Genomic DNA, 15312 nt, shown 5'->3' on the forward strand with positions numbered 1-15312 from the left:
TTATTCGAGTTTTTTGTGTGTGTCTGTATATTCTGGAATGTGATTTTCAAAGATGAAGTTTTAAGTTAGTTTTTAGTTTTTTTGGAAACTGTCAGTCCTGGTTTTGCACACTAGAGGACATTCCGTATAAGCAAGCTGCTTGTAGGAAAACACTTTTTTATACATACCTTATTAAGCATTTAAAACAATAGTAAAAACAATAATATAACCCTAATAGAGCTGTGGATATTTAAGAAAGATTCCGTACTGCTCTTTAGTCTGGATGCTAATCAAGGATAGTATTGCAAGTCAATACTAGCTGATTTATTTAGCATTTCTGTAAAAAATTATTTAATATTGAATTCTACTTAATTAAATATCAACTTATTAGGGTTTACAGTGTAACCCCCTAGAATATTACCAAATAAAGAGATGGAAACGGGCAATTTTTTGTATCGATAACACAATTACGAAGTGTCTCACAAAATACTTTTTAGAATTTATCCTGGCTAAGCTGTTATTGGCAACAGATTTAGAGCTTAATATTTCATATACCTGGGAATGGTTTCGAGTCAGTAAAATTACAACTGATTTGCATCTTTTTTTATTGTATTTGTTTTTCATTTGTATGTTCTCAAGATGGATTGTGGAAAGATTTGGAAGGCATTAGTCAACAGAAAAATTTATCGATCAAAGTCTGTAGATTTGGACCTGTTATTTTTTTGTTACACGAAAACCAAAAAAAATTTAATTGTAACAAGAACAACATATTATACCAGTTTCATTGTGTCTAGGACAATTCCATAAACACATAAGAAAAAAAATTGCTACTGGGCTCAAATGTCGAAACCAAATCTTGCACTATGTTTTAAACCGACTTTATTGCCATATTGTAACAATTCTCTTTGCCGAACAAAGGAGGAGGAAAAACAAAAAAGAAAGCAAAAAAAACGTATTTTATGCTCTGCAAGATCATGGAGAATGTATTGTAATTTTATTTTTTTCTCAGTTTTTTTTAACTTTTTTGTGTGCCCCAATGTGGCAGCTAATGTTTCATACGTTGACAACAACCTGCAAAGAATTATAATAAAAAGAATAATATATTGGAAGTAAGTTTTTCGGGTTTGTTAACACTTAAGCCGGACGTTGCTTGCCCTTCGCCGCGATGAAGACATTTTAAGAAGGGAGATGTGTGAGTGTAAGAAGGCTTCCGTCTACCAGTTTATCAGTACTTAGAGAGATCGGCGTTCGCAAATGTTTGAGGCTAACAACAAATACGCCTTACACCTTGTGGTCTAGTAATACCACGCATTGACCTATTGCCCATTTTGTAAATGTAGGTATGTGACCAGGTATACCAAATGGTTAGCTATTGTTGGGGAAAAAGAATATGCCTATAGGCGAGTCTCATGTAGCGTTCCACACCTCATGAACTTGCGTCAGCGAGTTACTTAAATTTTGTGAACGAGTTAAACTCGTGGCACAGTGTTGAATTACAGAATCGATTAACGGATGTAGCTCCTTTCCTTGCAGTTCAGCATAGGGCTCCAGCAATGAGCAAGATTGGTAACTTCAACTGGTGGTAAGTCTGATTTAACTGTTTAATTACAGTTATTGAAATTGGATGTCGAATTAACTCTCTCTCCTCCGCCATACCATTGAACGAGTTGACAGATCTTCTCCGTGTTTGGACGGATTCTTGCTTAATACATCGGAGATCGGTGCGGCAAAAGTATTAAGCATCTTCGCGACATGAACTAGCTGCAAGCCAAAAGAGGGGGCCACCGGAGGTAGAGGGAAAGCAGAATATCTTAATGCGATCACTTTGTTGCTAGAACTTCTATCATGTACTCATCTGTGGTTTGTTTTGATCATCATTTTGAATCTTGATCTGGTTGTAATAGTCCCACTATTAAAAAATGCGATTTTTCAGCCTTAGCTTGTTTGCTCATTGTTGCTTTTTTATGAAACTTGACAATTAAACCGCTACTCTTAGTGTTGATTAAAAAGGCATCTAACCCTTTTGGATGCACAACTTTTTTTTGTCTAAAAGCAGAGGGTGTCATGTTCTTTTTTTTTGATAATTGCCATCGTTCAGATATTCACACAACAAAGAATATTTTGGCGGGGTGCCATGGAATTGTGAAAATTAACTTAACAATGCTTAAATGGTGGCAGGGAGATGTCATGGAGCTCCTCCCCAACGACATCTAGCCCCAGATTTGCTTTTCCAAAACGACCCAGTGGTAGGCCAGACATTTACTTTAAACTCTACACAGTTTATGGTGAGCAGCTGTTATCTCTTGTGGATCCCTTAATTATACATTTCCATAGAGATGAAATGACATATTATTCAACATCATATATTATTATATATTATTTATTTGAGCATTTCAGACATCTCAGTTGATGATTGAGCGTAATTCATCTCTTAGGTGATGCAGATGTGGTAAAAACTGTTTACACACCCCACCTTGCAGAATAAAAACTGCTTCGAAAAAAAAGAAAAAAAAAATCAGAGAAGAAATTGCTATTTTTTTAATGATTCTTTACTGGCCGATGGAGAGCTTCTGGGACATTGACAGACGCCACTTCCCAGCAAGTTCATTGGAGTTCTTTATTATTATTATTAATTGAGTTATTTATTTGTAAAATTTATATGCAATTTAGCAGACGCTTTTATCCAAAGCGAATCGTACAGTGCATTCAGGCTAACATTTTTTACCTAACTTGCATTCACTATGCTGGAGTAAGATTTAGAGGAAAAACAACTTTTCAGTCCTGTGTAAATGTTGGTGCTAGTAAAGGTTTGAGAATGTAGGGCCTGGGTTCACAGAAAGGTTTCTATAAGACAAGATTAGGCCAATAGTTCAATGTTAGGAATATTAGGACAAGTCATTTTTAAGCATTAAAATGCCTTTAATGTTCTCTTGTGGGGCGAATGTGTGTGGCTCTGTGAAGGGAATGTGGGACTCTGGGAGGCCGTTCTCTCTCTTTGAAGAGAAGATTAGGTCTGAGAATTGGCTTTTGTTGGACCGTTAAGGTTCTGTCTTTGCAGTAGTTTCACTTGTCGATTTTTGAACTGACCATTGGACTCGTGCGCGTTGCACTTGTTTGATGTCATCTGGTCAGTTACCTTTTTGTGAATCGTTAGTCTCTGATGAGAGTTGTGCAAGTTGTGTTGGAGAGGTTGGGAGTAAGGTAAGCATGTCGCGACATACATTTACATTCAACATGTAGGTTTTCTCTTACTGTATTAGACACACTAGCTTTAGTTAGAGCGAGAGGTGCATTTTTTTTTTTTTTTTTCTATGATTACGTAGAGTAGGGGTTTAGTCATGGGGTCTTGTTACGCTGAAGAGGTTTGTTTCTCTACATTTTCTGTTGATAGATAGTTTAGTTTGCTTGGTTAACTTTAGTTAGGAGGAGTTTTTTGTTTTGTTTAGTTTTATTTAAGCAAGCTCTCTCGCTCCTTCCTCTCCTCCAGTTTTTTCTGTCCGTTATTCATTTGATTGTGCATATTATAAATATTACTTTAACCTACTTGTACTAATTCAATCTTGTCAAGCACTGTAAAAAGAAAAACAACATTTAAAAACATAAATTTACCATGGTCTGTTTTGGTGGCCGCATTTTTTTCCCTGGTGCAGGTTTCCTTCCCATGTTGATATTCACACAATTTTAAACTGTGTATGTTTATGTCTCATAATAGTCCCTAGACCGAACCATGATTAATTAACTGGGGTGAGACCCCACAATAATATATACAATGCCTGAGGTGCAGATAATTGCCACTATTTGCAATAAGTAATTAGCAGAATATCATATTTTAAACATAGTAGCCTATAAATAGCATCTAGCTATTGTGCTTATACTGGAATGTCCTCTAGTGTCCAAAACCAGGAAAACTGACAGTTTCAAAAACTAAAAATTTTTAAAGAGATTAAAGTTTTAATCCAGAGTTGATATCACATTCCAGAATGTACAGACACACACACATGATCACTTTTTAATAACTCAGAGGAGTAAGTTACTTCAGATATTAAGGTCAAATACACACCCTTTTGTTCAAAAATAAACACCCCACATGAGTATGAGTCAATCAATGATATTTATTGCAGAAAAAACCACCACAATAAACCATATAAAATGTATAAAAAAAAACCCATACAAAAATGCCTTGAATAAAATTCATTATTACAACCTGTATAAAATCAGAAGATAAGGGTTCATGAGAGATGACATGTGACAAAAGATCGATCTATTATATATATATATATATATATATATATAATATATATATTATAAAAAAAACCAAATTTGGCAGTAAGCAGCACTTCACAATGTGCGTTTTGGTGTCACACAAAAACAAATTTAAGGTTTTACAGTGATAACATTTTTTTTTTCACATTTCAAAGATTCAAAGGAAAAATGCGCATGAAGGCACAAATTACAAGTTGGTTAGTGTTTTTCATCATGTAAACAGGCACAATCATGTATACAGACACATTTATGTGTAAAACAAGTGCTCTGTAACACTTCTGAAGAACAAGGCATTAGGTGTTTTTCATATGCCATTTCATGTTTTGTAGCACAGGCCAAAAAGTTGTAGCACAAGTTGTAACATGTCTGTTATCATATCCGAAAAACAAACACAAATAATGGAGGATTCATCCCTTAAACAGGGGCACTGATGTTTTTTTTTAGAACAATTTTCTTAATAAGCTAAAAAATGGAATAGTGTAGAAAATAACACCCTCTTACCTTAAACAGTTATAAAGATAAAAAAAAAAATCTTTTGTCATTTTATCTTTGTTATTAGAAAAATAAGAGCAAAGATTTATATTACAAACTATACATAATATACAAAAAAAAAAAAAAAACAAAGTGATTTGATTTTTTCACCTACAAGGTATTAAACTTAGCAGTACCATTCAGCAGGAAAATTAATGAACAAAGTATTAAAATAAAAACACTACATACATCAATTATACTATTTTTAAAGCAACTGACCGTGTTACTTATAAGCATATGGAGAGATAAGAGGATTAGGGAGCCAAGCAATATATAAAAAACAATAAAAACCAAAAGCTCCGAGATTAAAGTCATTATATGAGTGCGACATTAAACTCGTTAAAATTTTCTTCAGAGGCGAGAAAATGAAAAACAAAAGTCCTGCGTCGAAATAATTACAATCTTGAGAATAAAGTCTTTGTGTGTTTCGAGGAAAAAAAAGTCAAAATGTCAAAACCTCAAAAGAAATGTAGAGAATAACGCATTCGATCACAGTGTTCATTGCATAGCCTATATCTGTTCAGTAAATCAAGAAATACTATCAACTTTATCTAATTATGACACAATAAATAATTAGCACACAAACTTTAAAGTGAATTTGGAAGCGGCTAGGTCTTTTTAGAAAGAAAGAAAAAATCAGTCCAATTTATGTGCGATGTAGGCTACATCTCGCTTTTGTCCAACATGCCAAGGTTATCGCTGGCTTCACCCAAATACCACTCTGGCACTTGGACAGCTATGATAAATTAAAACCGTACGGCATTGCCATTAATGGCGCGTATGTAATGCTAATGAAGTTATTCTCAAGTTTGTATTTCGACTTTTTTTTCTCTCGAAATTTTTAACGAGTTTTTTTCTCGAAAAACACAATGACTTTATTCTCTATATTTCATGAGTTTATTCTCAAGATTGTATTTCGACTTTATTTCCTCGAAATTTAACGAGTTTAATGCAATGCAATATAATGACTTCTTTAATCTCGAGATGGTTTATTTTTTTTTTAATGAATTGCTTTGCGGCCCTAATAATGTCGCCTCGTAGAGATAAGTCCATCAGTCAAGAGCCATGTGGGGTGTTTTTTTTTTTTTTTTGTGTCATTTTATTAAACATTAAAAGAAGATAGTACACCAAAAATTAACAATTCGCCGTTATCCTGTCTTAATTCTGCCATCAGATGTTTTAATTTTTACACTATCATTTACTCAAGTTGGTTTAAACCTGAATTAGTTTATTTTGTCTGGTGTCCTGTCAGAATGTGGGTAACCAAGCAGTTTCTGGTCCACAGTTGACTTCCTACTGTCAAAGTCGCATCAGGACCTGCTACTGTTTGGGTTTACCCATTCTTCAAAAATATCTTCATTTGTGTTCAACACAAGAAAGAATATAATACAGGTTTGGGATACAAAATTGAGTAGTAAATAATGACAGAATATCTTTTTGTTTTTTTTTGGGTTTGTGAACTATACCCTTATGAGGACAGTAGTCGGCATGTTTAGTAGCTTACTGTCCCTTTAAGAGCTGCACGATGTTTGTTTACTTTAATTTTAGACATAACCAGACTGGTGTTTATATGTTTACCTTGTAAACTTTTTGACATTATTTAGACATAGAATAAAATCAGATCGTGAAGAGACAACTTAGTCCCATAATCATTACTTTTTTGACAGGCTCTCAGCAGCGAGTGCAACTCAAAAAAAAAAAGCACCGTGCCATGTAAACGTTTTAACCGTTTTTTTGTCCTATAATCAGCATGCAAAAAATGTAATTTTGTGACTACGCCATAACCGTGCTTACAGATTATAGTTAACACTGATAGTGCATGTGCGCTGTATATCATATTAAGACTGATGGAGGTGCCAATTTAGTAGCTGATAAATGTTCCTGTACCCGATTGTACATTTTAATCAAGCAGACGGAGGATACATTTATTGGTAATCATAGATAACAATGATGTACTGACCCGTTTTACAAAACAAGCAATGTGCCCGGGGAGGGGTGGCACGTGGGGGGGTTAATGGGGGGGGGGGGTTCTTATTTCTGGGATCCAGCGACCGCGGAGAAATCCTTTAAGTCATATATAACACTTTCCCCCCCCTTTTTTGATATCTTATTTCTCAGCCCTGTATCCAGCACCTTTTTATTTCTGCCATCTCTGTGCTGCCTTTCTGGGGTGTCTGGGGGGTGCCATGTGGCGCGACTTGATCCGCTCAATGTAACACCAATCCGTAGCACCTACAGAGGGACGGGTGGTGGGGACCCAGACTGGGAGCTCTGCTGGGTAAAAGGGAGAGGGGGGGGGATGGTTACTAGCTCTTGCATTAGCAGGCATACTTTTCATTATTTCTTCCCTTGTTGTAAGCCCCAAACATCTTGTCCTTTTTCTCCTTGAATCCTCTCCCTCCCTTGTTTCATCTTTTTGTTTTTTTTTTTTTTTTTTCCTTTTAGTCTTTTCCACTTTTCCTTTTTTTCTCGCTCTCCGAGACAGCCTTCTTTCCCCTATTAGTTTACTATTGTATCTCTATACTTTTCCCTGCTATTTTCCCAATCTCACTTCTTCTTTCACTCTCCTTTAGCCCTGCTTAAACTCTCCAACCTCACCAGGGACCTCAAAGCCCAATGGGCTTTCTGTTTCGGGGGGCATGGGGGTGGAGAGCATTTTCAAACGGGGTTGCAGTCTTTTCTCTCCTTCTCCTTTCCCTTGTTTTTATCGTGTCAACCATTTCTTTCGCGGCCCTCCTTGTTCTCCCGCCCTCTCCCCCCTTTGGAAATAAAAGACTTTTTCTTTTTTGTTTTTGCTTTCTGTCTTCGTTTCAAAAACCTACAAATTTTTTTCCACATTTTTCCGTCTTCTTATCATTTTTTTTATCTCACTTTTTTTGTTTTTTCTCCCCTTTCCTTTTTTTCCTTTTTCCTCTCCCTTTCTTTTTTAATACCCATCCCTCCCCTCTCTTACCCTTCCCCTTTTCATCCCTGCTTTAGTTTCCCCTCTTCTCCCTTTTATTTCCCTTTTTTCTCTCTTTCTTTTTTCTCATTTCTTTATTCTTTATTTTTTCTCTCCTTTTTTCTTTCCCTTCTTTTTTTTCTTTTTCTTCTTTTTTGTTCCCTTCTTTATTTCCCCCTTCCTTTTTTCCTTCTTTTTTTTTCACCTCTTTCCTTTGTCTCCTTTTTTTTTCTTCTCTCTCTTATCTCCCTATCTCAGGTTTCACTTTTTTTTTTATTTTCCGTGCTCCCTTCTTTCCCCTTTTCTTTTTTTCCATCATCCCTCTTTTTTCCCTTCCCTCTTGTTTCTTTCATCAAAAGACCACGAGGCCACCTTTTTTTCCGTTTCCCCCTTTGTATTCTTCCTGTTGCATTAAAGACCATCTTTCTCATTTTGTTCACTTTTTCGCATTGCCACCTCCTTTTTTTTCTTTCCTTTCCCTTCTCCTTTTTTTTCCCCGTATTCCTTTCCCTTTTTTCTTTCCCTTTTTGATTCTCACAAAGGATCCCCCCCTACTTTTAGTAATCTTTTCCTTCCTTTCTCATTTTTTTTCATCCCCTATTTGTTCCTTTATCACCCCTCCCTTTTGCCTCCCTTTTTTGTAACCTTTCTTTGTACATATCCTTATCCTTCTCTCCAACTTCCCTGTTTTATCCTTTTTTTCTTCCTTTTTCCTTTTATCCCACCTCATCCATCCTTTTCTGTTTTCCTTTTTTCCATAACTCCGACCAGTGACCGATGTTCCTTTCTTTTTTTTTTTTTCGACCCTTTATTTATCGTCCTTTTTATATCATTTTTTGTTTTTTTTTCTCTCTTTTTATATTCTTTCTTGTATCTCTTTTATTTTTCCCTCTTTTCTGTATTTCTTCTATGTCCACCGTTTCATCCTTTTGTTCCTCATCTCGCTCCTCCTTTTTCTTATTTTTTTAATTCTTTTATAAATCTATTTTCTACTTTTTTTAAGTGCAATCCCTTCCCTTCAAACAAACAAAATTTGTTCTTATTTTCAATTTTTTTTCTTTTTTTCTCTTTCGGTTTCACCTATTTTTGTTTTCTTTTCCCCCTCTTTTGTTCCTTTTTGTTTCTCTTTTACGCCCCTGTTTTCCCATGTCTCCTTTTATTTCCTTTTTTTTTTTTTTTTTAGTTCCATTTCTTTGTTTTTTCGATTCCTTCTCAATGGTTTCCATCCCATTTTTTCCCTTTTTCTCTTTTTTTTTGGGTGTGTTTTTCTTTCTTTTTTTTTTTTTTCTTTTTTTTCGACATCCCTCTCTCCCGCCCTCCCCTCTTTTCCGCTCTTTATCGTTCCGTCTTTTTGTTTGCCTTTTCTTTTTTTTCTCTTTTTTTTTTCCAATTCATCCTTTCTTTCCCCTCTTTCTTTTAAGCTTTATTTCCTCTTTTCCATTCCTCATCGGCTTTTTTTCTGCGATCTGCTGCCGCTGGGCGACAAATAACAAAACAACCAAGCTAGCACCTTATAGTCAATTGCCCCACATTGGACAAAAATAAAAAGAACAATTAGCACATAGCATTAAAAGTCATACACTATATCGTGTAAGGAAAACATTCGCATCAAACATATTATTTCTTCACCTGTAGTACTGTATTAGTTCCTGTAGTTACTGTACTGTAGGTTAATTCACTTTCTTCATTTTTCCCGAGTTTAAACACTCAAAGCCAGAAAGCCAATTGGGAGTTCAACAAAGTTCAAACATTTATCAAACGGTATCACATAACTCAAGTGAAGTCAATACTAAAATAAAAACAAACCAAACAAATTGACCACCATTGCAGAATAACAACAGAATAAAAATCGAAAATGAAACCAGTGCTTTAAGTTCTTCAGTCAGGTCTTACAACGAACTTTCTAATCTGTCTTTTGTTGTTTGAATTGCATTAAAGACACAGCTGTCACTTTAAGACCGAGTGGATCTATAATAAGGATACAGGTGACTTCTTCCTCAGTTGTTTACTTTCCTTTATACATAACCGACTGTTTATGAGGATACTCGCCAAGACTGGTATTTTGACATATTTATCCGTTCAAGTGCAAGAACACGTGAAACAGAGCTCACTTCAGCATTCGCGCACTCTCTGAGAATCAGGTCTCTGTATCGGTGCACAAAGCAGACATATGTCTGCAATTTGTCTGTTAAAGATCGCTTCATCTGGACAGCATCTGCTGTGTACAAACATCTGATAGACCGTCTAGAAGATGTCAGTTTTACATATATTCTAAATCATAAACAACTTAGACATTTTCTAAACGTCTATTTGACATCTGATAGGAAATATCGTGTAGACGTATTGCAGATGAGCAAATGCTCTAAAAATAGGTCTTGCAGATGTAAATACAGACGTCTCGGTGATCTGTGTGTGCTATCAGGGCAGTAAACAGTGTGTGAGTACCGAGTTCTCTATTGTGTGTTGTTGCACTGATGTTTAAACTGACCAGATAAAAACATGCAGCGTCAACTTAACCGAGCAGCATTGACTCGCTGACAACAGAGAATAACGAAAATAAGTGAAACTGATTAGACTGTGGTGGACCATAACACCATAACAGAAAGCTTCAACAGGGACCCGAATGAAACACATGTTGCTTATTTTAAATCGAACGATCAGAAAAAGCCCACAGACCAGCGGCGTAGTGCAAAATCGGTTTTAAACCAAGAAGGCTGAGAAACGTGCAAATTTTGCACAAGAGTTATGCCGGTGAACGTCTTAATCTCAATTATTCAAAGTGAAAGTATTAACGCTGCATTAACGGCGCATATTCTCCCAGATACAACAAAAGACTAATCTACTTCAAACATTATGCTGATAACAGCACATAACTAATTATTCCATTAATATTTACATAGTGAAATATTTACATTTTTGCGTTAAACAGGTTGTTTTTGAAAGTCGGTGCTAGAAATAAAGCTGCTCTTAATTTTCATTGATGACTGCGGTGTTAATCATTTTAATTATATGCCTATTAATTCATTGTATAAATTAATAGACCTGTTTTAAAAGACCTTTTAAATTATTGTGGGACAAATTAATTGTAATTTTATAATAAAGTAACACAATAATAATAGTCCTAATAATAAGAATGTAATATGCCTACATTAATTGGAAATGCCAAATCTTCTCAATATTTCCAGTATTTGATGCTTTTGACAATATCTCAGGCTATAGTTGACATTATACGACGCAACTCAGCACGGGGAAATTCAAGTTTATATAACTTTATATGAAATTTTATATGAAATTGGTGTTGAGATAAAATATCACTTGGAACTGGTAGAGACTCCTAAAATCTTGCTATTTCTCTGAGCAATGAGAGATTGTATTATGATCAAGAGAAGATTGAAAATGATAAAATCTCTCTCGTTTCCATCCTCTCTTCACTTTCCATGTCAGTGAAAGTATCAAAATAATACTAGATCTCAATGGTAGCCTCAGGCTCGATCTCAGTCTGATTAGTGGACGAGTCACTGGTAGTGTTCATCACTAGAGCATCAGTGTGCTTACAGGATCTCTCACAGCATCATCCATCAGTGGAATATCACTCTGATTAGTCGACAAATCAACACCATTCACCTGTAAGAAAACATTCACAGAAGGTAAAAGAAAAGAAACCGGACTAATGACACACAAAGAATACTAGACTAGGAACTGTAATTGTGTCTTTCACTTCAAACATACAGAACTTATCTTTTCCTAAATACCAAAAAAATAATCATAAATATTATAATTTCGGGATGTTTCTCTTAATGAACCTGACAAATTACACTCATCTGTGCTGCAGTAATACACAACTGTGGCCAAAAGTATTGGCACCCTTGCACTTACAAAATAATGTGCACTCACTTCACAAATACATTTCTGATAATTCTATCATTAAATAAACCATTGTAATTACATAATAAAACAAAATGCATCCACACCATTGTTTATTTATAAATAAGTCTTGATGAGTCAGTTATTATTGGTGTTTCAGTGTAATCTAATTCTGATTTTTTTGGTAGGCAAACACATTCAGTGCTCATAGTATCTCACCTGATCACTGTGCTCCAGCCTGGTGTCTGTTTAAAACAACAAGAAACTCAATTAAACACATTTCTTTGGTGAATTGGAGCAATCTTTAAAATTTATATATGTATATTTACACACAATTTCTGGGAAGTAACTGATTACATTTTATCTGGATTACGAAATCAGATTCCAAAAATCAAGTACTCTTAATTGGAGTACATCACATTTTATAATGCTCATAATCAGATTATAGTTGCTTTTTATGGATTACATGATTATGTATTATTTACACAATGGCAGTAAATTATTCAGAATTGATCGATTCTCCCTAGTTCTTATTTTTTCTCTTTAAAATTCTCCTTTCTAAAAATCCTTCTGTGTCACTGTTTAGCTTTGACTATATTCACAATATAGAACGGTCATGTTAATAAATTTGCAAACCATGCTTCTGAATTAGAAGGTAAAAAACACTTCTCATGCAATAAGACCATGTTGGAAACAAATAATTATTCAAGATACTAAACACTGGTGATGTGTAGCTGTGAATCCCTACAGTACGTCTTCAACATAGCCAGTAACTCTTAAATCTGGAAGTCTGAACAAAAATTTTTAAAACCTCAAAAACTATGAGTGTGTAAAATCATTGTTGTTGTCATGTGTAGTAATGTTTGTTAATGTACTGCAGGGATTTCCAAACCCCTTAAAATAAAATATTTACTTGAAATACCCCTGAGGAAGTTAATATTGAAAAAAAATTTACACATTCACATGTTTACAGTTCTCATATGTGGGTTAATGGTGACACTGACATGCATGTAAACAAATGAAATATTTATATTTTTAGTGATCAAGTGTTATAATCATTTATTTTAAATTTTTATGATTCAATTATTAGCTTTATAATCAACTTACAAAACCACTACAGTTCTTACATTAAGCCTCGTTTGGAAAACTTTGGTGTAATGTAATGTTTAATGCATTTAAAAAAACAAAATAAAAAGTAGTCAGAGGTCATTTCCTTTTATAAAGCAATATGGTATGTTTAATGGTAAGCTTAAAACAAGCTAAATAAAAAAGCAATCTAAAAAGTAGTCAGAGGTCATTTCCTAAAATGTGTAACCTAGATTACTTTGCTTACTACAGTTTTCATCACGTAATCTGTAATCAGTAATGGACAACAATTTGTAAGTAATCCACTCAGCTCTGACAGGAAAAATGGGAATTGTACTTTCTGATGATTTATGACAAACAGCAGAAATTATAACAAATAAAACTTATTGCAAATAAAACAACTATCTGATGGCTTTAGTTATCAAGTCAAAATATACTCAAGGATTGGTATCAGTCAATTTTATTTTGGTATCGGCAATCCTAAATCCACAATTTTGTAACTAAACACTCAAAAGTCATTTAACGTTTACTTTTATATGCCGTCAGACTATCTGACATTGTCATAACGCATTGCTACGGGTTGCTAAGCTTAGTTCTGCCTTTTTTTCTTTTTGTTGAAATTATTCTGCTTACTTTACATACAAAATACAAGACATTTATATCAGTAGTTGCATATTCATTATTGTGCATCATGACAGATACTTACTTTTACCAATGCCTTCATACAATATATAGGCATTGCCCTGTATACATTGGATTGATTATAACTAAAATGCATTATAAGTGTGCACCTAACACTAGGAAAATACAAGCATCAGATCAGACATTAAATGACCCAAACTGGGGCGCAAAACACTTCATTGGTACATCCCTATTGTTAACGTAAACAAACTGGTGAATAATTATTTTGAACCAGATTATGAAAACACTGTCTGAAAGAACCATTTCTGAGAAAAGAATCAGACTTCCCATCACTGATGTAATACTCACCTTTCCTTCTTACTTGACGATGGCAACAAATCACAGATAAAGTCAGCAGCAGCAGGACACTAACAGCAGCAGCACATATTCCTGCTACAGCAGCTGATGACAAACTTGAATCTGGAACTGTAAATACAGACAGTCATTATTAATAGAGAGCAACTTACAATAGATTTTACCAACCAATTAACCACACATTTACACTTTTGCCACCATTTGTAATAATACTTATTATAAACATAAAAACTTAAAAATCACATCAACACTTCAAAATTAAAATAATAATAATATACAAAAAATAATACTAATAATAATACTATGTTTGCAAAGAGGCTGAAAATTCCTGGTAGATTTTGGAAACATTCCAGAAATTCTGGAAATTTCCAGCATTTTTTGTCAACTTTCACAAAACATTCTGAATTGTTTGGAAAGTTTCTTGAAATTTTCCAAAAATCACTGGGTAAAATTTTAAAATGTTGAACAATGTTTAAATTGCTCAGGGGAACTACACAAAATGATACTCACCAATGACATAAACACTGAAGTTCCTCATGATGCTGAATCTGCTGCTGATCATCAGTATATAATATCCACAATATTCTTTTTTTATGATTACTACGATCATAAAACAACCATTATGATCAACCATCATCATTCCTCTCAATCAATCTCTCAGTACCTTCATTACACTGAACATCTGTACAGATATGACTGAGATAATCACTGATTTCAGCGATGCAAATGTCATTAAAATACCACGTCATCAAATCCTCTGGGTTTTTCATTACAGCAGGATCTAAAGTGACAGATTCTCCCTCCTTCACTGACTTCCTCTGCATTTCATCAGCGATCAACATCAGGAACACAAACAAAAAAAACCAACAAAATGACATTAATGACAAAACACACACACAAAAAACATGAAAGAATTGTGAATATGAAAGTGATTTAATCATGCTTTCAAAAAACAAAAACATGTATCTGTTTTATACACATTTATAAACTTATTTTACATGAAATCATCATGATCATTTTAACTGTTAGTTTTATTTTCCATCTATGATCATCATTAACCTATTATCACTTTGAAAGGGTGATTCACTTTTAAATCAAACTGAACTGTTTAAAGATGTCGTATGACTATTACACTTAACAGTAATCTGTTTTTAAAAAGATGAACTATATACTGCATCAAATACAAATGAGAAAAAAAAACATGAATGACAATGCAAAAAAATAAAAAATAAAAATAATTATGTGACTTTTAAATTTACTAAATGACTTACCATGAACAGTAACATTAAAGGTCTTTTCACTGCTTTTTCTGATGCTGATGATCTTTAATTCATAAACATCTGAGTGTGTGTTTCTGGTGTTCGTGATGGTCAGAGATCCAGTCTGATGATCCAGCTTCAGTCTGTCTCTGAATCTCTCAGTACCTTTATTACACTGAACATCTGTACAGATCTTACTGAGATCTCCACTGATTAGAGCAATGCGAGTGCCATCAAAATACCATTTTATATCATCTTGTTGGTTTGTTTCAAAACCAGTGTTTAGAGTGATTGAATCTTCCTCAATCACTGACACTGATAATACACCTGTTTCAACAGCTGACACACCTGAAGAAGAAATAAACAGATGATTATAAGCCATAATAAAATGCA

This window comes from Cyprinus carpio, chromosome A22 (assembly GCF_018340385.1).
Source record: "Cyprinus carpio isolate SPL01 chromosome A22, ASM1834038v1, whole genome shotgun sequence".
Taxonomy (NCBI): domain Eukaryota; kingdom Metazoa; phylum Chordata; class Actinopteri; order Cypriniformes; family Cyprinidae; genus Cyprinus; species Cyprinus carpio.